General features: G+C 48.1%; 1 long non-coding RNA gene across 11 annotated transcripts in view; it reads left to right on the forward strand.

Annotated features, from left to right (window-relative positions):
- The window catches only part of LOC132346534 (uncharacterized), a 268491-nt gene that overhangs the window by 107691 nt on the left and 136305 nt on the right, over positions 1-24495 (forward strand). For 9 of the 11 annotated variants that reach the window (XR_009496354.1, XR_009496353.1, XR_009496352.1 and 6 more), the window contains exon 6: positions 18168-18275. The exons of 1 other annotated variant lie outside the window; for it this stretch is intronic. This is a non-coding gene — a long non-coding RNA (uncharacterized lncRNA). Of the gene's footprint in view, positions 1-18167; positions 18276-19109; positions 22616-24495 lie in introns of those variants that run through there. One more of the 11 variants, XR_009496356.1, reaches the window with a different exon arrangement.

A 24495-nucleotide genomic window follows, 5' to 3' on the forward strand; every position in this document is an offset into this window, starting at 1 on the left:
CATGACACATGTATACCCATGGCCAATTCATGTTGATGTATGGCAAAAACCATCCAATATTGTAAAGTAATTGTCCTCCACTTAAATTAAAAAAAAAAAAAAACAAAAAAAAACACCTACAGCTGTATGAGTTCTACAAGAAAATACAGAAGAAAATTCTAGGCAGAAGAGAAAGTCAGAGAGCCTCTGAAACTGAAACTGAAATTCTGGGTTAGGCAAAAAGGTTTTAGATATCTGACAACAAAAGCATGACATATGAAAAGTTGGATTCATTGGACCTCATAAAATTTAAGGACTTCTACTCTGTGAGAGACACTGTTGAGAAGACGAAGAGATAAGCCATACACTAGAACATATTTGCAAGTCACATATCTAACAACAGATTTGCATCCAGAATATTAAAAAAAGAATTCAAAATCAGTAATAAGAGAACAACCTAATTTTATAAATGTGAAAAAGAATTGAAAACACACTTCATCAAAGAAGATGTATGAAGGCCAAATAAGCGCAATATCATTGGGAATTAGGAAATAAAGTGTAGACTACAATACAAGATGACACTCCACACCGATTAGAATGTCTGAAATTTAAAATACTGATTGAAATGTGGAGGGGCTGCCACCTTATGCACTGCCAGTGGGCACAAAATATAACACATCCACTGTGGAAAACAGATGGGCAGTTTCTTAGAAAAATAAGCATACAGTTGCCCTGTGACCCAGCCACTCTACTCTTCGTATTTGCCCAAGAGAAATGAAAGCACATGTCTGCTCACATGAATGTTAACAGTGGCTTTACTTTTTAAAAATGTTTAATTTTTAATGTGGACCATTTTTAAAGTCTTCATTGTTTCCGTTTCTGTAGAGTCAATGTTGTTTGTTTTATGTTTGGGTTCTTTGGCCAGGAAGCGTGTGGGATCTGAGTTCCCCATCCAGGGGTCGAACCTGCACCCCCTGCATTGCAAGGCCAAGTCCTAAACTTGACTGGACTGCCAGGGAAGCCCTAGCAGCTTTGCTTTGAATAGCTCAAGACTAGGAACAATCCCCAAATATGTTGAAGGTGAAGGTGAAGTCGCTCAGTCGTGTCTGACTCTTTGCGACCCCGTGGACTGTAGCCTACCAGGCTTCTCCGTCCATAGGATTCTCCAGGCAAGAATACTGGAGCGGGTTACCATTTCCTTCTCCAGGGGATATTCCTGACCCAGGGATCGAACCCGGGTCTCCCGCATTGGAGGCAGACTCTTTAACCTCTGAGCCCCCAGGGAAGCCCAGTCCCCAAATATAGCAACAAGTAAACAGATTAACAGTGATGTGTCCCTGTAATGGAATCTGAGATACGACAGTTGTTACCGTGGGAGTATGGGAAATGAAGCTGCGAGTCAGGAAATCTGAAGCTGAAGAGTTAGATACATGGATGGCGGATCCTGGGAGCCAAGTTTCTCATCAGTGGAGTGGGAGGTTACAGACAGGCCAGGGGGAGAGGCTGAAATGATCTATGCAGCAGTGGATTAGCAATGTAGACCTCCACAGGGACTCATGTTTAGCTTAATATTGATACAGATGGACACATACAACATATTTATAGATATAAAAGTGAAATTGTTAGTTGCTCAGTCATGTCCAACTCTGTGATCCTATGGACTATAGCCTGCTCCTCTGTCTGTGGGATTCTCCAGGCAAGAATACTGGAGTGGGTAGCCATTCCCTTCTCCAGGGGATCTTCCTGACCCAGGGATTGAACCCTCATCTCCTGCATTGCAGGCAGATTCTTTACCATCTGAGCCACTAGGGAAGCCCATTTATAGATATGGGTTAGTATAAATACCCATGCTTACGATTTTTAAATTTTTAAATTTTTTTACTGTGCTGAGTCTTAGTTGCGGCATGTGGAATCTTTAGTTGTGGCGTGTGGAGTCTAGTTCCCTGACCTGGGATTGAACTTAGGCCCCCTGCATTGGGATCATGGAGTCTTAGCCCCTGAACCACCAGGCAAGTCCCAATTCCCAGATTTACTTGCTCTGTCAGCTAAGAAGTGCTGAAAGAAATGCCATCCCTGTAGCAAGTAGGCGCACCTAGTGCCCAGGTCTTAGGCTTTACGACTACTCTCCAGTAAAAGGGAGTAGGACTTCTTGGAGAAATGGCTGTTTCTGGGATGGGCAGGATGAGCCTGAAGCATCTTCTGGGGTCAGAGAGTAAGGGCTCAGAAAAGCAGACAGCACAATGATGGAACAGGCAATGATGGAAGCGTGTCCAAGGAACACAGCCTTTGCGAGAAAGAGCTCCCATGGGCCAAGGCTGAAACAATGTGAGCAATAAAATAGTCTTGGATTATAAATAATCCAATATAAAATAAATATGGAAAATTTCATACTGGTAATATGAATAAACAGATGGAGAATAGGTAAATCTCCCACACGGTGGAATTTCACATAATTAATGTAGATCCTCTGCCCCCAAGGAGGTGGAGCAGAATTCCTGTACACAGAAACTGCCTTTCAAGAGTACAGTGTGGAAAGAGAGAAAAAGAACCTTGAAGGACTTCTCAGGTGGCCCAGTGGTAAAGAATCCACCTTGCAATGCAGGGGATGCAGGTTCGATCCCTGGTTGGTTAACAAAGATCCCACATGCACGGAGCAACTAAGCCCATGCTCCACAGCTACTGAGCCTACACGCCGTAGCTAGAGAGTCCGTGAGCTTCAACAAAGATCCCGCGTGCCACAACTAAGACCCAAAGTAGCCAAGTAAATAAGATAAGCTTTAGAGAAACCCAACAAACACTACCTTGGCCAGAAGATCAAGGTCAACATCAAGAGTAATAAGGCGTCTTGAATGCATGTACCCCTGCTGTAATGGGATGAGAATGGTACTTGACTTCTGGGTTTTCCTCCCAGAAATCCATAATCCCAGCCTAATCGTGAGAAAACGCCAGGCGAATCCCGATTGAGGAACACTCTGCAAAATACCTGACCAGCGCTCCTGAAAAATGTCCAGGTCAAAAGCAAGGACAGTCTGAGACAATGTCTCAATGAAGAGAGGGTTAGGAAGACAGGACCACTTCACGTGATATGATGTCCTGGATGGAATCCAAGAACAGAAGATGGAGATGGAGGCAAAACTAAGGAAATCTGAAGTCACTCGGTCATGTCCAACTCTTTGTGACCCCATAGAGCGTGCCTGGGCTCCTCTGTCCATGGGATTCTCCAGGCAAGAATACTGGAGTGGGCGGCCATTTCCTCCTCCAGGGGATCTTCCCAACCCAGGGATCAAACCCACATCTCCTGCATTGCAGGCAGATTATTTACCACTGCACCATCTGCGAAGCCCTCAAGGAGTTTATCAAATCCCAAAGAAGAAGTTACGTCCTCTTGGGAAAGTATCTGCAGAGAGGCAACCATCCGGTTTCCTGTAGCTGTCCTTCTGGACTGCAGCCGCAGCCGATTCCCCGCACATGCCCGTGGCACCTGAGCGTGTGGGCAGAAACACGTCTGCTGAGTGGAATGAAACCCTGCAAGTGCTCTGAGGGTTGAAACTTTGAAGAGGTTGAGATCTTTGAGAGCTGAAGAACCTTTGAATCTCCCTTTGGCTCCCTCTACCCTGACCACAGCCCTTCTCTTGATGTAAAACACGTGCTCAGATTGACAACAATGTGGCTGAGCCGACAGGTCTGTTTTGCTCTTTGCTTCCTCAGTGGTTGGAAACAGACCTTCCTTGGAGATCTGCCAGACGCCATAAATACGCGATCCATCCCCCCACCCTCGATCGTATCTGTGGAGTTGCGACAGGGAGCAGGGACTGGCCTTTCTGCAGCTGGGAACAGTCTGTGTGGCTGGCTGCACTGGGGTGGGGTTCTCACAGCTTTGGAGAAGATGGAGTGAAGGTGCCTGGCCTTTCTTGGAGGCATGTAAAGGTTAAACTGAAATGTCCAGGAGCCCATAGAGGGAACCTTCCGGAACAGGGTGTGCATGACCCCCCTCACCCACCAGTTCTACAGATGACATCCTTCTCCATGTGATAGACAGCCTGCCTTCAAACCAGAACACCAGGCTTCCACGCTCACTTCTGCCACTGAACCAGCTGTGCCACCCTGGATGAGTCCTATGACCTCCTATCAAAGAAGTGCGTGGACTGAGTATTTACTAAAGAATCTTCCAGTTCTCAGAAGTCTATGAGGTCGTTTGTTTCTGAACGAGTGGAAAATTGGCTACACTTCATCACCCTCTCTGTATGATCCAAGTTGCGTTCATGCATGTGTGCTCAGATGCGTCCAGCTCTTCATGACCCAATGGACTCTAGCCCTGCCATGCTTCTCTGCCCATGGAATTTTCCAGGCAGGAATACTGGCTGAGTTGCCATTTCCTCCTCCAAGGCATCTTCCTGGCCCAGGAATCAAACCCGAGTCTCCTGCTTGGCAGGTGCATTCTTTACCACTGAGCCACCAGGGAAGCCTTATTGATACTCATTGGGACCTAATTCCTCACCTGGGTATGCTAACACTAGAAGCATCAATCATAATGTCCATCGTGGGTAAGAGTTTTCAGGTCTCCTCCTGGAAACAAATTGGGATAACTGGAAAATACACAAGAGGCCAGGTCTGTAAGTTGTTTTAACAAGAGGGATTGTTCTACACCATGGTTTCCAGAGAGTCCCACCTGTGCCCAGAAGGGGAAGCGGATGCTTTCATTGCTTTGGAAAACTTATGGGAGAAATAAACAATATAATTTCTGTTGAGAACAAGGCAGGGTAAGGACTCCAGAAGGAAGTCTGAGCTGAGAACTCCTGAGCTATGCTTGCCTTGCAAGGTTTTACCCTTTGTTCCAACATAAAGTAGGCTCAGTGCCTGTAGGACAGAGCTCGAGGGGCCTTCACCGTTCATTTTAAAGATAAACCACCCACAACACCTGGGTCCCTCATCTTTGCCTTTTTAGTAGCATCTGTATCAGTTTGCTGGGAGCAGCATAACCAAGTATCAAAGCTGGGGGCTTAGAACGGAAGCTGACTGTGCCAGTTCTGCAGACTGGAAACCCGAGATCAAGGGTCGGCAGGGCTGGCCCCTTCAGAGGCTCGAGGGGGAGCCTGCTGCAGGCCCCTCCCTGCTCCTGGGTGTTGGCTGGCTGTCCTGGGTGGTCTCTACCTTGTAGCTGCATCACCCCCCATCTCTGCCTTCATCTTCGCATGATGTTCTCCTTGGGTTTTTTTTGGCTGTGCCAGGTCTTAGTTATAGCATGTGGGATCTCACTGAAAAAGACCATGATGTTGGGCAAGTCGAAGGCAGGAGGAGAAGGGGAAGATAGAGGATCAGATGGTTGGATGGCATCACTGACTCGATGGACATGAGTTTGAGCAAGCTCCGGGACTTGGTGATAGACAGGGAAGCCTGGCATGCTGCAGTCTATGGGTCGCAAAGAGCTGGACACGACTGAGCGACTGAACTGAACTATGGGATCTCGTTCCTGGGCCCCCTGCATTGGGACTGTGGCGTGTAAGCCACTGGACCACCAGGGAAGTTCCGTGATGTTCTCCTTGTGTGCATATCTCTGTGTCCAGATTTCCCCTTTTAATTTTTATGAGGACATCAGTTATGTTGGCTTAGTGTTCTGGATGCTCTCTGCTTTCCCCTTCCCCTGGGCCCCGTCATTGCTGCATCACAGACATAAACTGAGCTCAGGTCCCTGGTAGAGTCCAGTGTAAGCTGACATCAGTGCCCCTGCTGGGGGCCCGGGCCCGGGGCAGGGCTCTCAGACCCACCCAGAGGAGAGCAGGCAGAGGATTCGTGGTGCTGGCTCACACAGCCCCGCTGTGCCTCAACTCCCCCTGTGAAGTGGGGGTGATGCTACGCCCTGCCCTGCCCACCTAGGCTCACGGTGTTATTCGCACAGTTGTGTCTTGACTCTTTGAGACCCCATGGACTGTAGCCTGCCAAGCTCCTCTGTTCATGGGATTTCCCAAGCAAGAATACTAGAGTGGGTTGCCATTTTCTTCTCCAGGGGATCTTCCCGACCCAGGGTTTGAACCCAGGTCTCCCACATTGCAGGTAGATTCTTTACTGTCTGAGCCAGCATAGGAAAACTAGATGGACCGGCTTTGAGAAGACCCCACACCTGGTGACCCAGGGAGCATACTGACTATGGATGCTCTGTGCCAGCTGGTTGTCTCATCTCCTCAGGGCATTCCCTGTGCCGGCTGGCAGGGACACTGACTAATGCCTAAGTTATACCTGGCCTTCCCTGGCCCCGCTTCACACACAGCAGAGGCTCAGCCAGTCCCCATTGGCAGCCTCCCTGCCTGTCCGGCTGCTCAAAGCAGAGGCTGAAACCCCCCTGGGTTGCATTTCAGGAGCCCCAGCCTGCTCTCCCGGGCACTGAGCTCTGAGCAGCACAGACTCTGGGGCTGTGCTCTGGCCAGGTGAGCCGGCCACACCTGTGGCTAAGGTTTCTCCCTTGGGGTCCCCCTCTCTGTCCACCAGCCTTTTCCCCCCAAATCGCCTCCATCCTGCAAGATTGACAGCTGACTCTGGGCTGGGAACAGAGGATAGGAAGTGGTCTTTGCCTGAAGCCCGTTGCCTTATTTACCCTGGCCACCAGGCCTCTCCCAGCAGCCCTAAGAAAACAGAGGACCGTCCAGAGTCAAGTTCTTGCGTGTTTTCTCCCTGGAGGTGGATCAGGTTTTAAAGGAAGGTTTCCTGCGGCCTGCAATACCATTTTGGTTTGTTTTACCTGTCTCCACCTGCGGGGCAGGGAATTAACCTGCTGGCTGGGGGCTGGGCCGGCAAACTCCGTCAGGGTCAGGCGAGCAGAGCTCAGGGGTGTGGGTCTGACAACACGCCGAGGAGGCCTGTTCTCCTCCACAGAGCTTTGCGCACGGGGAGGCCCAGGCCCCGATCTGAGCAGGGCTGCGAGTAACTCGATATGTTTTCTTTCGTTGCTGTGGACAGGGTGTGCCAGATTTAAGTCTGCCGCATCTGTGTCTGTCTGTCGGGTTGTTGCAGGGGGAGGGGGCAAGGGGGAGGGTTATCAGAGGGAGAGAGGAGCATGTCCCTGTGTTTTATCCCTATCCATCTTCCTTTTCCCTTGCCTGCATTGCTCACTCTTTGCTGTATATAACCTGCCACAACTGTTTTCGTGTCTCAACCCCTAACCCTTCGGAGACCACTGTGCTTTGTGCCTCCTATAAAGCAGCTTTACAGACGCCTTCGGGGCGCCCTGTCTGGGAAGCCCTGGCACTGTCAGAGTTAACAGCAGGCCTCTGGAAACTTGAACTTCCCCAGAAGTGCTTGTGCAGCAATTAGCAGAGCCCCACTCAGATACAGAAAAAAAGTCCCCTCGATTATAAATAAACAAGCAGCCAAGGGTATTGGAGCCAAGAGTCACCACTGTGTGCCCCAGGCCTGTGGTGGTTACCCCCGTTGCAGAAAAGCCCGCACCTTCCAGAATTGGGATGGAGAAGCCTGATGCTCTAGCAGGATTCCGAGGAAAGGTGGGAATCTGCTGTCGGGTGAAAACCCATCAGGCTGGGCCTCACGTGTAAGATGCCCAAGGTGCACCAGCCTGAGGATGGTAGAAAGGGCCACTCATTGCAGCCTGGGATGATGGATGGATGGCCTTTTCTGGGTGAATAGGAGCCTTGCTTCGCTTTGCTGGAGGGAGATACCAGGCTGGCAAAATATTTGGTATTGCCTAAAGAGTGGTGGCCAGAGATAGCGCCTCACCCAGCGCCGCACTCAAGGGGGTCGGATGTCATTCCTAAGGCCGCAAGGCCCTGTGGGATCAGGGCACAGGAGTGAAGAGCCTGTCTCTCTGTTTATTTCTTCCAGCCATCACAGAAGTGCTGCAAAATACAGAACCGTAGGTCTCCTTGCGAGGAGAAGATGTCTTGGGTCATCCTGGGCTATATTTAGAATGGAAAATGTGCTGGCTCAGAGAAAACCAATCATGTGCCCTTCTCCAGGATTCATGCTGAGCTGGGAACCCTGCCCCATCACCCGCCCTTCCCATCCTTCCCACAGCCCTGCCACCCGCTTCCTCCTCCAGGGAGCCCTTCCAGCTTTTCGGGAGACCCTGCAGGGAAAGGCCCAGTTTCTCTTGTGAATAAACTTCACAAGCATCCCCCTCTCGTAAGGACCATGAGGATCTTGTGGAGGGCTGTGTGCAAGGCTGGCTGAGAACTCAGAGCTCAGAAGGGGGTGTTTGACCTGATCGTGGGAATTCCTCAGCTCTCCCCAATGCCCACTTCTGCTTCTCCAGGTGTGAAGGCTGGGGACATTGTGGCAGGGAGTGGATCCCTGCCCTAAGGACCGTCCTGGGTCCAGCCCCTTGGTTGTGCTTTGGGCAGTATTGCCACCCTAAGACTCCTGAGAGTCCCTTGGACAGCACGGAGGTCAAACCAGTCAATGCTAAAGGAAATCAACCCTATTGGCAGGACTGGTGCTGAAGCTGAAGCTCCAATACTTAGGCTACCTGATGCAAGGGGCCAACTCATTTAGAAAAACCCTGATGCTGAGAAGGATTGAGGGCAAGAGGAGATGGAGATAACAGAGGATGAGATAGTTAGATCTGACTCAATGGACATGAGTTTGAGTAAACTCTGGGAGATGGTGAAAGAGAGGGAAGCCTGGCGTGCTGCTGTTTATGGGGCTTCAAAGAGTGGGACACGACCTAGCGACTGAACAACAACAGGAGAGCTTCGTGGTGGTGATTGTTGGGCCAGTCCCCATCAGCGCCCTGTTAACTTTTCGTAACCATCAGAATGTTTTCAAGAACCTGGAAGTTCATTGCATCACTGTTTTGCTTTCGGAGCTGCACGTGATTTCTCAGAAGGAGCGGCCCAGACCCGTCCTGTCTCCTATACTGACCCAGCCACGAATTTTCACTTTACTGGGGTCAAGGGGTCAGAAGGGGCACCACTGAAGGCAGCGTCTGCTGCCCGTGCCCATGGAGACAAGGAGGCAGTGGGGACACAGTGACACTCTCAGCTCTTGGGCACATGTTCTGGGCTGGGGCACCACGTCTGTTTCTGATCTCCACAGCCTCTCTGAGAGGTAGGAATTACGGCGTCCATTTTCCCATGGAGGAAACTGGGAGTTAGATGCCTTGTCATGGACCGTTCCCCCGCCCTCCTCGCCCAGCTCCCCACCATGGTCTTGCTGGTTCTCCCTGTGACATGCAGCCCTTGTTCTCCTGTGATGTCACCCACTTGGCCCCCAGTCCAGCCTCTCGCCCACTGGACTCATTCTCCACACAAACCAGCTTGATCTTTGGGAAAGACTCTGAGCTGTACCCTTCTCCTCCTTATTACCCAATAGTGGCTTCCTGTTGCCCTTAGAATGGAATTCTGACTCCTCCCTGTGCATGGCTAGCACCTCCCCTAGGTCTTGGCTGCGGCTCATCCCCTCTACTCAGGCCAGTCCGGCCTCAGGGCCTTGGCACCTGCTGTTCTATGTCCCTGGTGTGGACCCTGGACCCTGAGTACATTGCTGTCTCTTTCCAGCAAGGGCTGAGGCCCTGTTCTAGTTGTGGTTAACTCTGCAACCCCCTCTTGCACATCTGTTCTCTTGGGCAGGAAGCAGGCATTCAGGCTCCCACACTGTGAGGCTGATACCTCCATCCCCAAGATGCAGGCCTTCCCCAGAAGCCTGTAGTCTGCTCCTTTGTCCCAGGGTGAGACAGGCTCCCAAGAGTCAAGTCACTTGCTTCCTTCTTGCACAGGTTGTGATGGGCGTGATTCTTCCACCTTGGGCCCCTTGGCCAGAACTGAGGCTCTGCAATTAGGGTGAAATAGCTCCTCGTTCATGGAGCTTTAGGACATGAACTGACGCATCATATCCTCAAGGTCTATCCAGAGGGGAAGCAGACCACATCCACCTGCATTAGATGGCCTTTCTTAAACCCAGCACACTGACATGCTTTCTGCACTTGGATTTTCCTATTTAATTATTGCATCATCTCAGAAGACAACTCTCTTATAACTAGTGAAGCTTGGGCTGGCTTGACCATCCTGCTCCTGCCCACACACCATTTGATCTATTGTTATTGTTTAGTTGCTAAGTTGTGTCCAACTCCAGGCTTCTCTGCACATGGGATTTGCTGGGCAAGAATACTGGAGCGGGTTGCCATTTACTTCTCCAGGGGATCTTCCTGACCCTATTGCTTTCAAATAACTCATTCCTAGTTCTGAGGCTCCTGAGATCCACCAGTCTCCTGGAAGCAGTCCCGTATTTGTTGCTCAGAAAAACTGGCCCTTTCAAAGGGCTACTCTAGGGGGGCCTGGGACAGTAGCCACCTGGAGGAGACTCTTTGAGACCACAGCTGATCCTTTGCACAAGATGATACTTGAGGCCCTCATAGAGGCTTCCCCAGTGGCTCAGCAGGTAAAAGAATCCTCCTGCAATGCAAGAGACACAGGAAACACAGGTTGAATCCCTGGGATGGGAAGATCCTCGGGAGGAGGAAATGGCAACCCATCCCAGTATTCTTGCCTGAAGAATCCCATGGACAGAGAAACTTGACAGGCTACAGTCCATAGCGTCACAAAGAGCTGGGCACGACTAAGCAGGCATGCATGCAAACAGGCAAATAAGGATCCCTTTCTCTTACCCTCTGCTGGTTTTACCAGCTTCCCCATCTCTGTGCCTTCTAGCTCAAAACTGAAAATTTCAAATGAAAAAAGAGAGAGAAGACAAACATGAAGTAACATTGACTAGTTCATTGAGGCCATCTGTCAACCATCTTTTATGTCCCTGATTTATTTTATAGCCCTAGTGTCAAACCTTCCTTGTCAATTTCACACGTGAACATTTTTTAATTAAAATTCAGTATCATCAAGCAGGTCACAGAGTGTGAGCAATGTTCTCTTTGCTCTGAAAATCCTCATGTAATGAAGCTGCCGTTCACAATTGTTTTCCAATGACCTGCTTGTTAAAAAAAAATGATTTTCAAGGAACAGAAATAGGTGCCTTTTCACAGCATGGGGTCCAGCAGGAATGAGAAGCTTACCAATTCACAGCCCAGTCCCTGGGAGATGCCGGGGGTGGGGAATGTTGTCAGATGTCAATTTGGACTGAGTGTTTCTGAATATATGTGACTGCTCTTCTTGGGTTCCCTGTGGTGCATTTTATAGACTGATGTCACTTTTTAAGAGAGAAATTATTAGATGAATGTTGATAAATGAATGTATGTTCAGTGTGCTGGAATCGAGATGAGAACTCCAGTGAAGAAGCAGGAAAAGGCTTTAGAAGAGAGTCGGGGACCAGGGGGCTGGGCTGGGGCACATTGTCCATGTCCAAGGCCTTCTGCACCAGAGACAGACCCCCGGAGTCCTACCTGGTGAGCAAGCCAAGCCAAGGCAGCCTCTGCAAAGCCCCAAGGACCCACAGCGAGGGTTGCAGATCAAGCCAGGCCTGGTTTTGGGGTTTGTTTTCAGTTCCTGAGCCAACATGTAGAAATCTAGTGACTTCTGCTTGCGAAACACTTCAGTCGTGTCCAACTCTTTGTGACTCTATGACCCATAGCCCACCAGGCTCCTCTGTCCATGGGATTCTCCAGACATCAATACTGGAGTGGGTTGCCATTTCCTACTCTAAGGGATCTTCCCCACCCAGGGATATAACTCCCATCTCCTAAGTCTCCCACCCTGGCAGGTGGATTCTTTACCACTAGCGCCACCTGGGAAGCCCTAATGACTTCTGGTTCTTTCCAAAAACCAAAGATCTGGGGACTTCCCTGGTGATCCAGTGGTTTAGAGTCCATGTATCCATGCAAGGGATGTGGGTTCAATCCCTGGTCAGAGAACTAAGATCCTACATGTTGCACATCATAGCCAAAAGATAAAACAAAAAACCCTACGATCTGGGCTCACAGTGTCTGTATCAATCCACTTAAGAGCCACTTATTAGCTGCCCAGGGCCCCTCACCTCTTAGCTGCTGAGCCCTATAGTTCTCTGAATTGTGGCCTCACCCCAAGGAATATTTAGACAGGAGGAACAGCCTTTCTTCTTTGGAACACCTCACTCCCTCCTGCCAGGGTGGTCCTGGGCAAATCATCCTATAGCCTCAGTCTTCCCATCTCTATAAGGGGATGACAGTGGGACCTCATAGCTATGTGGTATGTGTTCACTCGCTCAGTCATGTTTGACTCTTTGTATCTCCATGGACTGTAGCCCGCCAAGCCCTTGTGTCCATGGAATTTTCCAGGCAAGAATACTGGACTGGGTTGCCATTTCCTCCTCCAGGGCATCTTCCCGACCCAGGGATCAAACCCACATCTCTTGTGTCTGCTGCCTCGGCAGGTGGGTTCTTTACCACTTGAGCCACCTGGGAAGCCCAGGCCCCATAGGGTGCCAGTTAAAGCTCCCTCCCCTCTGCCTGCGTGTCTTTAGGGGGCCACAGCATATTTTTAGGGAGGGAAGACAACTGGGTGCTCTGTGTGCCAGCAGCCTCCCTGCTGGCTTCCTCTCGAATGTCTTGTTGGAGGAGTGAAGACAGAATTATTCAGAAACAAGTGATTTCCCAGCTGTAGGCTCCTCTGCGATGACAAAGGACTCACTCAGCCCAGATTGGTGGTGAGGCAAGAATTACATACTGCAGAGAGGCTGCTGGGACCATCTTGAGTTTGTTTGTAACCAATCTCAAATAATTTAGATCTTTTTAATTCGCAGCAAATCCTATTCCCTCGACAACATCTGTGGTAAAATAGCAGGAACGTGTGTGGAGACCAAGTGTTGGGGGGTGGGGAGGTGCTTTTTGTTTTCCCACCACTGAATCCATAGTTACCCTCTCAGTTGAAATCTTATCATATTTAACTGGTTCCACATAAACAGATCTGTGTATATTTTCAGTAGTTTCAGCTGAAACCTGTTAAGAACAGATGTGCAGATGGTTGCCCTGCACCAATCCATTTAAATGTATTTTTCCATGAGCAGTGTTTTTCCTTCAGCCCTTCCTTGAGAGAGGAAGACTTAAGAAAGTGGGACCTTTATTAAGATGTACATTACATGCTTCTGAGTCTCAGCAACCAGTGCTTTGCTGTTGGTTTTCCAACAGCTCTTTGGCACACGGGGCTGTGAGTACTGGGTGTGTGTTGACGTGATGGGCGGTGTCTGCCGTGAGCCTCTTTGGCTGGCAGGATGGGCTCTTAGCTCTTCTGGATGCCACCCATGTGAAGGTGGGCCAGTCCTTCCCAGCTGCTGCGGAATCAAGTAGCCTCTGTCCAAAGGCTGGAGTAAGTTATCCACTTCTTTGACCCTTTAATTTTTTTAAGCAGGGTGGGGGGGGTGGGAGAAGGAGATGGGAATGTAGAAAACTCCTCAAACTCAATAGCAACCAAAACCAACTCATCTGATTTTTAACTGGGCAAAGGACTTGAATAGCTATTTGTCTACAGAAGACAAGCAAATGGCCAACGGGAAAAGATGGTCAGTATCACTGAGAACGCATGCTCGTGCTCAGTTGCTAAGTCCTGTCTTTGACTCTTTGTGACCCCATGGACTGCAGCTCACCAGGCTTCTCTGTCCGTGGGATTTCCCGGGCAAGAATACAAGACTGGATTGCCATTTCCTTTTCCTGGGCATCTTCCAGACCCAGGGACTGAACTCAAATCTGCTGTGTGGCAGGCAGCTTCTTTACCACTGAGCCACCAGGGAAGCCCCACTGAGAATTAGGGAAATGCAAATCAAAGCTATAAGGGGATATCACCTCATACCCAAGAGGAGGGTTACTGTTAAAATAAAAAATCTAAAAAAAAAAACAGAAAATAAGTATTGGCAATGATGTGGAGAAATTGAACCCTTAAACACTGCTGGTGGAAATATAAGATGGTACAGTTGCTTGTGGAAAATGGTATGGAGGGTCCCCCCCAAATTAAAAATAGGACAACCATGTGATCTAGCAATTCCTCTTCTGGCTATATGGACAAAAACATTGAAAGCCTGAGCTTCCCAGGTGGCTCAGTGATAAAGAATCCACCCGCCAATGTAGGAGATGCAGGAGACGTGAGTTTGATCATTAGGTGGGGAAGAACCTCTGGAGGAGGAATGGCAACCCAGTCCAGTATTCTTTTTTTTTAATTAATTTATTTTTTTATTGGACCAGTCCAGTATTCTTGCCTGAAATCCCATGGACAGAGGAGTCTGGCAGGCTACAGTCCATGGGGTCACAAAGAGTCGGACGCTACTGAGCCCACATGCATTGGAAGCAAGACCGCAAAGAGACTTTTTCACACTCCTGTTCACAGCAGCCGTATTCACAATAGCCGAAAGGTGGAAGCACCCCAAGCATCCATTGACAGATGAATGGACAATCAAATGTGGTCCATTCATACAGTGGAAAATCATTCAGCCCTTGGAAGGGAACTCAGACACATGCTACCCCATAGATGGACCTTGAGGACATCATGCTAAGTGGACTAAGCCAATCACAGAAAAGACAAATCCTGTGTGCTTCCACTTAGAGTAGGCAAATTCACAGAAACAGAAAATGGAGTGGTGGCTGCCACGGGCTGAGGGGGTGGGGAGGGGGAAATGACTGTTTAATAGGTACAGAGTTTCAGTTTTGTGAAATGAAAAAGTTGTGCAGACCTGTCACATAACAATATTTATGTACTTACCATTGAATGTACACTGAAAATGATTAAGATGTTAAAAATAAAGCTGGGGGAGGGAGGATCTAATCACGATACTCATCTTATGGATGGCAAGAGGATTCTGTGAGATAAGGCACACTTAGCAGGACTTTGCCTTTTCATACTGTAAAAAAAAAAACGCTGTGACAAAACTAGACAGCATATTAAAAAGCAGAGATATTCCTTTGCAGACAAAGGTCTATCTAGTCAAAGCTATGGTTTTTCCAGTAGTCATGTACAGATGTGAGAGTTGGACCATAAAGAAGGCTGAGTGCCAAAGAATTGATACTTTTGAACTGTGGTGCTGGAGAAGATTCTTGAGAGTCCCTTGGACAGCAAAGAGATCAAACCAATCAATCCTAAAGGAAATCAACCCTGAGTATTCATTGGAAGGACTGATGCTGAAGCTGAAGCTCCAATACTTTGGCCACCTGATGTGAAGAGCCGACTCATTGGAAGAGACCCTGATGCTGGAAAAGACTGAGGGCAGGAAAAGGCTGGATGGCATCACCGACTCAAAGGACATGAGTTTGAGCAAACTCTGGGAGATGGTGAAGGACAGGGAAGCCTTTGCATCCGTGGGCTCCTAAAGAGTCGGACAGGAGTGAGCAACCGAACAACAACGAAAAGCAGGACTTTGTCCTGTGCGCCGTGGAGATGATAACTAAGGTGAAATGAGATAAAGTGGATTGTTTCCTGGGCTTTGAATTTCTGTTTTCCAGAAGGTTCCTCTCCCACTTCCTACTGCCCGTGGGACAGAGTTCATCCAGCCTCCCAGGTCCCTGTCATAGGCTGAGCCCTCTCGAGGAGTGTCCCCGTGGGGCACTGTGGGCCTCTCAGCCCATGCCTCTGAGGTGCAGAGTTCTGCCTCTCTGGCCAGTTTCCAGTTTTCCAGTTTTCTGGCTGGCGCTGGCTGTGAGACACTGCCGGGCTCCTTCTAGTGGCCTCTGAACAAACCGCAGAGCCCCCGGCCCCTCCTGTCTGCAGGCGTTCCTGCCACTGAATTTGCCCTGCATTGGGAGGAGGGGGAAGGGGGGCCTGAGTGGGTGGCATGATGACAGGTGAGCCTCAGGGTTCCGTGCCACCTGCTTGCAGCTCCAGCTCTGCTGCTTGTTGAGCCATTGAGCCCCGCTGTGTCGCAGGTGAAATGGTGAGGCAGAGTGGGGCTTCATCCGCTAAAGATTCCAGATCTTTCAGGGGGCTTTGTCCTCCTGACTTCTCTCCAGCCTGCTCCCTTCCGCAGGGCCCAGCATCCAACACGCTGAATGTGCCTGAGTTTGCCTAGTACCTAGCAGGACACTGGGAGCACGTCTGTTTTTTCACGGGAGCTGGGGGTGGTATGTCCTGGGCTCTAAGAGCAGCGTGAGGCCTGAGGCCCCTGGCAGAGCCGTGGAAGAGTGGTCATTGGCAAGACTGGCATTTCTGTCACCTGACTGGAGGAGACCCTCTGGCAGGGCTTGAACTCAGCTGAGCAGAAAGATGAGCAGTTGACTTGTGATGTGATTTTACATTCCTGGCAAAGTAACACCACATTTGTTTTAAAGAGGAGGAAAGAATAAAATCAAACTGTTCGTTAACATTTCAAAGAGGTTAAAAGAGCCACTTGGGTTCCTCTCCTGGCCAGTTCTATGGTGGGGGGATGCCAAGGGCTTCTCTTGCTGGCGGAGAATTGTGGGGCGTCTCTCTGCTTCCGGGGTCCCAGCCTCTGATCCATTTAGGAGATGGTTCTGGGGATTCACACTCGTCTTTGGAAAGCTTGATCTTCTCCAGGTTTCTCATATCCCTTCTGTATTTCTTTCCCATGCAGATTCTCTTGCTGGCTCTTTTTGCTGTTGTTTTCAGAAGTTAATATTCACAAGCTTTGATTTCTAGACCCAGTTCTGGACTTTACAGAAGCGAGAATCAACAGGCTCAAAACTCGGCTTCGTTACTCATTTGACTCAAACGTGTTCAGGGCAACACCCCTGAGCCACAGCCAGAAACGAACGTCCCCAAAGTGGGGCTCTTGCCTGGAATCTCACCGCTCAACCAGGAGGCCTGAGCACACTTAGCAAAATGAGAAAGATGCCCCTCTCTTCCCTCTGGAATAGAGACCCCAAGATGAGCCTAGTCACTCTCCCACTCTGCCTCCATCTTCTCCAGGCTGCTTCCAGATTCCTTTCCTTTATTCACGTTGCTACCCCCTCATCCGCCAGTATTTTCAGAATCCACACACACATTCATCCATCACTCCAGTTTCCAAATATTATCTTTATCAATACAGTGGTATTTCCCTCAAATGAATGACGGCTCCATGACCTTTCCTTTCAGCCACAAATGAAAGGGGACTTAAAAGTGTGTGTGTGTGCGTGCTTGAGTGCATGCCTGCTCCACGCGCACAGTCCTAATGGAAACCAGGGTAAATTACAGAGAATGGTCACATAATGATTACAGAAACCTACACGAGGCATAACCCATTAGTGAGCTACATTTTGTTCAAAGCTGAGATACGCCTTTGTGCCGGAACGCAGTCATCTGTAGCAATGACTAATAATATAGTTGAGGATCTGTTCACATTTTCCCCCTTTTGTGCCTATTTTCATAAGTTAATAACTCAAGCATGAAATTGTTTCAGGCTGAAAACTTGGTGGTGAGAGCACGGCAAACTGTGTGGGAAACAACTTGTGTTGTTGTTGTTACTTAATTTAGCTTGGCTGTTTTTTAAGTTACGGGAGTAGAAATGACCATACGGGTTTTCTTGAGCCATGTGTGCTCGTGAAGCCCAAGGAAGTCTGGGATCGTGTTAGACAAGGCACATTTTTAATAGCTACAGATAGAAGCTTTCCTTCATTCATGTGTGTGCTTTAGCTTAGTACAGGTCAATTTTGTTGAGGTGGGTAGGGTTGGATGATATTGAATCAAAACGCCATGAATGACATCATCCTGGATATTCACCTGCCTTCAACTAGAAAACTTCTATCCTAGATCAAAGAGCCTGGTGAGCACACAGCTGCCTTAAATAGATGAGGACAGGAACAGGGATGAAACCTACTGCTGGGTCTTATTAATAGTAAATTCCTAAAACAATGGAAGGAGCAGAAACAAGATGAATGGTCTATCATAATTGTTCATCCCTCCTGGAGTTGGATCTACTGGGCATTTTCCTGTGTCTCCCTAGTGGCTCAGATGGTAAAGAATCTGCCTGCAATGCAGGAGACCCGGGTTCAGTCCCTGGCTCAGGAAGATTCCCCTGGAGAAAGGCATGGTTATCCATTCCAGCATTGTTGCTTGGAACAATGACCTCTGTCATGACCCATGGGGTAACAGAGTCAGACACGACTGAGCAACTAACACTTACTGTATCCTGAACCAGAGAAAGTCCACCTGCAGGAGACCAGAGTTTCTACAAGTCTTAAATTTTTTTTTTCTTTCCTTTTCTTTTATTGGGGCAGGAGACTGAAAAATGCAGAGAATAATACAACAAAGGCCTAAGTACCCACATTCCAGAATTAGCAAAGGTCAGTATTTTGTAAGGATGACTCTAACGTTGCTCATAAAGTTGTGCCCTTTATTTCACAGATGGGCAAAGTGAGGAGGAGCAGGAGGGGATAGGATGTGACTGAGCCGTACAGCCTCCAGCATCTTGCTCCTGGATGGACTGGATCCTACAGGGAGACTCTGGAGCTGGTAAGACAAGCATTCTCGTCTGACTTTAAAGATGAAGAGCTTGGAGCCCCCAGTGCGTGTGGGTGAGGTCCTCCAGGTTCTGGGCCCTGTGCTGGACTAGGAGGACAAAACAGAACGCAAAGCCCACAGCAAGTGGGACCCCTGCGTGATGAGGGTGCAGAGAGTACCTGCCTGGAGGGGAAAGGCTCCCTGCAGCCAGGGCCAGCTTCCCCAGGCTTCTAATCCAGGAGTAAGCCAGCAAATACTCACGGAGATGTCCCATAGAAAAATCGTGTACTTCATAGGGCATATCTGAGCCAATGACTCAACTTATGGATCATTACCAGAGAAAAACAAAATATCCTGCCATCCAGTGAGATGATGTGATGCTTTTTATTTTTACTAGTAGATTGCTCCATTTATAAATCTTTAATAAAATCCTACCCCCACCAAAGAGCATCTGAATCCATCAATTTAAAAAAAAAAAAAGAAACTGACGAGGAATGAGAGCTGGCTTTCTATGAGTTCCTAGCTTCTCAGGCTACAGCTCCAGAGCGGCATCAGTGGAGCCCATGCTAGGCTGCATCATATTCTGCTAAGCCACCTGCGCTCTGAGGGCAACAAGAGCCGGCTTGGGGTCCACCAGCTGGAATCTCAGAAAGCCTGCTCTCTAAAAATAGCCAGCTCTGCAGATTCACCTGGGGCCCAGGGGGCTTCTTGACTGATCTCTCCCTTAGGCACCAACCCAAGTTCAAAAAGGAAAAAAACACTGCCTTTTCACCTTGATTGATTTTAGCTCTGGAGAGTTTTCACTGGTCCTTTCAAAGTGATAGAAACTCCCCGGAATTATTTTAGGAAAAGTAAAAGACAGCAAAACGAAGCTAGAAGCCAGGCTCCAGCGCGCATGACGGACGCCCAGCCTCCCTCCCCGCAACCAAGGTCACGGTTAGGCGGCGCTGGCATCTCCGCGCGGTCTGGCACACTCGACAGGATGCGCGCCTGGTGCCCTCTCCACCCCAGCCTGGAGGCTACCTCTTCCGCACATCCACAGAGCAAGGGGAGGGCACGGAACTTTCCAATTCCATCGTGTAAGGGAGAAAGCTGTGTCCAGTTGGCCTGAAATGAAGCACACAGCCCTGGGGCTCAGGGTCTCAGCGTCCTGGTGTGTGCAAATGAGTTGTCCCCCCAGCAATATACGGAGCGCTGTTTGGGAAGAAAGGTACCTCCTCCTAGTCTTGTTGCTTCAAAGACAGAAAAACCACAGGTTCCTGACAAGGGGCATGGGCTTTATCAGCTGTAGCAGGTCTTTCCTGGCCTCAGCCTGATCGCTTCCTCTCACCATAGGCAGAGACACAGACAGAACGCACAGCTCAGGCCCTGACAGTCGGAGAGTTGTGTTTAATCCTCAAAAAGCATTCAGAAGAGTTTGCTGAGTCGTGATGCATTCTGCCTTCCTCCCTTCAGTTGGGTTGGGCACCGAGCCGCCTTCAAAGTCACCTCAGTCCAAAGACAAGCAAACCTAAAGAGGGCAGGGCAGTTGAAGACACCATACTAACTTCATAGGCTTCCCTGGTGGCTCAGCGGTAAAGAATCTGCCTGCCAACGCAGAAGACGAAGGTTCAATCCCTGGGTGGGAAAGATTCCTCGGAGAAGGAATGGCAACCCACTCCGGCGTGCTTGCCTGGAAAATTCCATGGATAGAGGAGCCTGGCGGGCTACAGCCCATGGGGTCACAGAGTCCAACACCACTGAGCAGCTAGACAACAGCAACATACTACCTTCATAGTCTGGTGCCTCCAAGAAAACACAGATCTTTGGAAAGATTGTTTCTAAACTAGATCCACTCCAGATTGCTTTAAGGTGAGAAGTTTTCTGCTGCTGGAGGTGGCCTTGTGTGACCCTGGAAAACTGGCTCTATCATGGCCCTGAGAAGAGGCAGGGAAGAAATTAAGACAGTTGCTTGAGTGGATTCCTTGAATGCGGTTTGAAAAGATTTGGTTAACAATTGCCTCATCGTTTGTAAAACTCATCAGCCAAGGGTGAGAATTCCAGTTGCTCCATGTCCTTATTAATGTTTGTTATGGTCAGACTTTTTGTTCTAGTCATCCTAATACATGAATAGTGAGATCTCTTTGTGATTTTAGATTCCCTGAAGTAGATAACAGTAGCCCACTCCAGTCTTCTTGCCTGGAAAATTCCACAGGCAGAGGAGCCTGATGGGCTCCAGTCCATGGGGTTGCAAAGAGCTGGACATGACCAGCTCACTGAGCACACACACATGTAGAATTTAAAGACTTTCACTCAATTAAAAAAAAATTTTAAATACTGAATTTTCTAACCCATGAGCACAGTATCTATTTATTTAGGTTGTTTTTAATTTCTCTCAGCAGTGTTTTATAATTTTCAATGCACAGCTATTGTCCATCTTTTGTCAGATTTGCCTTAAGTGTTTTATAATTTTTGATACTAGTGTAAGAGCTATTTTTAAAATTTCAATTTTCAGTTGTTCACTGAAAGTATACATTTTTTGTGCATTAATCTCTTACCCCATATCTTCACTAAAGTCACCTTTTACAGTCCACTAACTTTCTGTTTCTATAGGATTTTTTACACAGATTCTCAGTTCAGCTCAGTTCAGTCGCTCAGTCGTGTCCGACTCTTTGCGACCCCATGAACTGCAGCACGCCAGGCCTCCCTGTCCATCACCAACTCCCAGAATTTACCCAAACCCATGTCCATTGAGTCGGTGATGCCATGCAACCATCTCATGCTCTGTCATCCCCTTCTCCCCCTGCCCTCAATCTTTCCCAGCATCAGGGTCTTTTCAAATGAGTCAGCTCTTCGCATCAGGTGGCCAAAGTATTGGAGTTTCAGCGTGTCATCTGCAAATGAGGATGGCTTTACTTCTCTAGTTCCAATCTAGAACTTTTAAATTTTTATTTCTTGCCATATTGTACTGGATCAAATCTTTACTACAATGTGGAGTAGAATCTGTGAAAGTTTCTCATCTTAGGAGGAAACTATTCCATCTTTCACCATTAATAATGATGTTATCAGCCATTAGTTTTTAGTAGATGCCCTTATCAGATAGAGAAAGTTACCATCTATTCTTAACTTGCTGAGAGTTTTTATCAGCAATATTAACTGGATTATATCAAGCGACTTCTTGCATATATTGAGACCATAAATTTCTGGTGTCATCATTTAGCAACTTTGAGTCAAGTCTAGATTTACTTCTTAATATATCCCTTTTCCCTTCCTGTTTATAATTGTCTTAAATATTTCTTCTACATATATTGTGATTCTCATTAGCAGTGTTACAGTTTTTGCCTCAACTGTCAACATAATTTAGAAAATTAAGAAAGAAAAGAAAGTCCATTGTATTTACCAGTATTACCAATATTTTTGCTTATTGTGTTATTTCTTCCTTACTGGTGTTCCAGAAGTCTTTCTTTTATTGTTTCTTTTTTTGTCCAGGAAACTACTTTTAGCCACTCTTATATGGTATATCTGCTAGTGACAAATATTCTTCATTTTTCATTTTTTGGAAATGTCTTAGTTTCCCTTTCATTTCCTTCCAGTGAAGGATCCTTCACTGGAAAAGACCTTTCAACTGAATACAGGAGTTTATGCAAACAGTTCTTTTCTACATACATTGTAGCAGTTCTTTTCTTTCAGCACTGGAAAGTACTCTGGCCTCAGTGGTTTCTAATGAAAATGTGCTGTCATTCAAACCTTTTCTGCCGTAGGTAGTGTCATTTCTCTGTTTTATATACATGTATATGTTATATATGTATACATGCTTTATATATATGCTTATATATACGCTTTATATATATGCTATGCTATGCTATGCTAAGTCACTTCAGTCGTGTCCGACTCTGTGCGACCCCATAGACGGCAGCCCACCAGGCTCCCCCGTCCCTGGGATTCTCCAGGTAAGAACACTGGAGTGGGTTGCCATTTCCTTCTCCAATGCGTGAAAGTGAAAAGTGAAAGTGAAGTTGCTCAGTCGTGTCCAACTCTTAGCGACCCCATGGACTGCAGCCTGCCAGGCTCCTCTGTCCATGGGGATTCTCCAGGCAAGAATACTGGAGTGGGTTACCATTCCCTTCTCCAGGGGATCTTCCTGACCCAGGGATCAAACCTGGGTCTTCTGCATTGCAGGCAGATTTTTTACCCTCTGAGCATTTATCAGTTGCTTTCTTCATTCAGTTTGAGATGACCCTGGTTCTTGGTATGATGAGCAATTTTTTACTGCAGACTTGACATTTGGGGCCCTCTATTTAGAGATTCTGTATCTTATCTCCATCTGTTTTCACTGGCTCCCTCTGACACTGCAGGCGAAGGTGTCGCGGGGGTGGGGGGGTGTGTGGCAGTGAGCTGCCGCATTACTGCCGGTGGGGGTGGAGGTCCAGGCCTCTCACTCGGCCTCTGTTGACACCAGAGGCAGGGGTCTCCTTGTTGCTGGGTGGGAGTAGAAGCTCAGCCCCCTGCCTCGTGCGCGGCCTCCATGACAGCGCCCCATGGGGAGGTGTCAGTGCTTCGTTGCTGTTCCCCGCGTGGCCTTGTCGCCCCTGAGAGGTAAAGAGGGTCCTGACTCACCACTGGGCCTCCCAGATACCACCCTCACGGGGCAGGAAGGAGCTCCTTGTTGCTGTGTGTGGGGATAAAAGTCTAGGCTCGCGATGAGGTCTCCACTGACCCTGGGGAGGAGCTTGTTACCACTGGGAAGGGATCAAAGTTGTAGCTCCCTGCTCAGCCCTCTCAGATACCACCCTGGGATGGGCAGCAGGTAGGGTGGTTTAGGGCACCTGGTTTCAGCCTGGTCTGAGAGTGGATGGACAGCTGAGCTCCCCATGGCCTTTGCAGATTGAACTTGGGTCTCCTGCATTGCAGGCAGATTCTTTACTATCGGAGCCACCAGAGAAGCCTGATAATGTAGTTTCTATGATGTTTGGCAAAAGTGGAACAGTTATTGCCTAAAACTTTTATTTCTTAGTGGGCTTCCCCTTTCCAGGCTCTTTGGCTAGAGAGAGCAGTATTTTGTGGGGACTTCTCCTGTGTCTGCTCTCTTTTGGAATTTGAGTTCCCGGCTTCTTCAGTGCGTCGTCTAGGATACATGAGACAAAAAGAAACCAGAGATCTCACCTCTCTGTTCCACTGGCCCTGAGGTTCCCATTAGTCTGTCTTTTCTCTACTTTCTAGAATCCTCTTAATGTTTGTTTTGTATAATATTCAGGGTATTTAGTCGTTGAGAGCAGGAGAAATGGTTAAGTGTGTCTGTTCCAACTTCCTGGAAGAGAAAGTCCTCATCTCACTTTTGGGATGCATTTACAAGTAAGTTGCAAAGATTCACTCTTAAATACCTCAGCCTATGTATTATTAATTACAGTTCAGTATTCGTAAGAGACACGGGTTCGATTCCTGGGTTGGAAAGATCCACTGGAAAAGAGCATGGCAACCCATTCCAGTATTACTGCCTGGAGAATCCCATGGACAGAGGAGACTGGTGGGCTACAGTCTATAGGGTTACAAAGAGTCAGACACAAATGAAGTGACTTAGCATGCATGGACGCACATTTGCTTATATCTTTCTAAGTTAAGAATTGTACATACATGAAAAAGTACAATCTTAAGTGGACCATTTGATGACCATAGCCCATGCTCTCTCAAGATATAGAGTGGATCCGTTACCTGAGAAATTCCCTCATGCTCCTTCTCAGTCAATCCTCGCTGTCAGTCACCCCCCACAGGCAAACACTGTTGTGCTTCTTTTAACATCCTAAATTAGCGTTATTTGTTCTAGAATGTCACATGGATAGAAGCGTGAATCAGACACTCTTATGTGTCTGGCTTTCTTCTTTCAACATGATATTTTGAGATTTATCCATGTTTCATCCTTCATTCTGTTTTACAGCTGAGCTGTATTCCATCACACAAATCTACCAAAGCTTTGATCCATCCTCCTATTGATGGACACCTGAGTTGTTTCTAGGTTTTGGCTGTTATAATCAAGCAAAGGAGAATGCTTTTAACCTGGAGCATATTTTCAAACATTTTTTATTTAAAATTTTAATTTATTTATTTTTGGCTTCTTAGTTGTGGCAAGTCGGGGGTACTCTCTAGTTGCCCCCTGGCACGTGGAATCTTCCCAGACCAGGGATCGAACACTGCATTGCAGGTGGATTCCTAACCACTGGACCACCGAGGAAGTCCTGGAGCGTATGTTTTAATGGTC

Source organism: Bos taurus, chromosome 11 (assembly GCF_002263795.3).
Source record: "Bos taurus isolate L1 Dominette 01449 registration number 42190680 breed Hereford chromosome 11, ARS-UCD2.0, whole genome shotgun sequence".
Classification (NCBI taxonomy): domain Eukaryota; kingdom Metazoa; phylum Chordata; class Mammalia; order Artiodactyla; family Bovidae; genus Bos; species Bos taurus.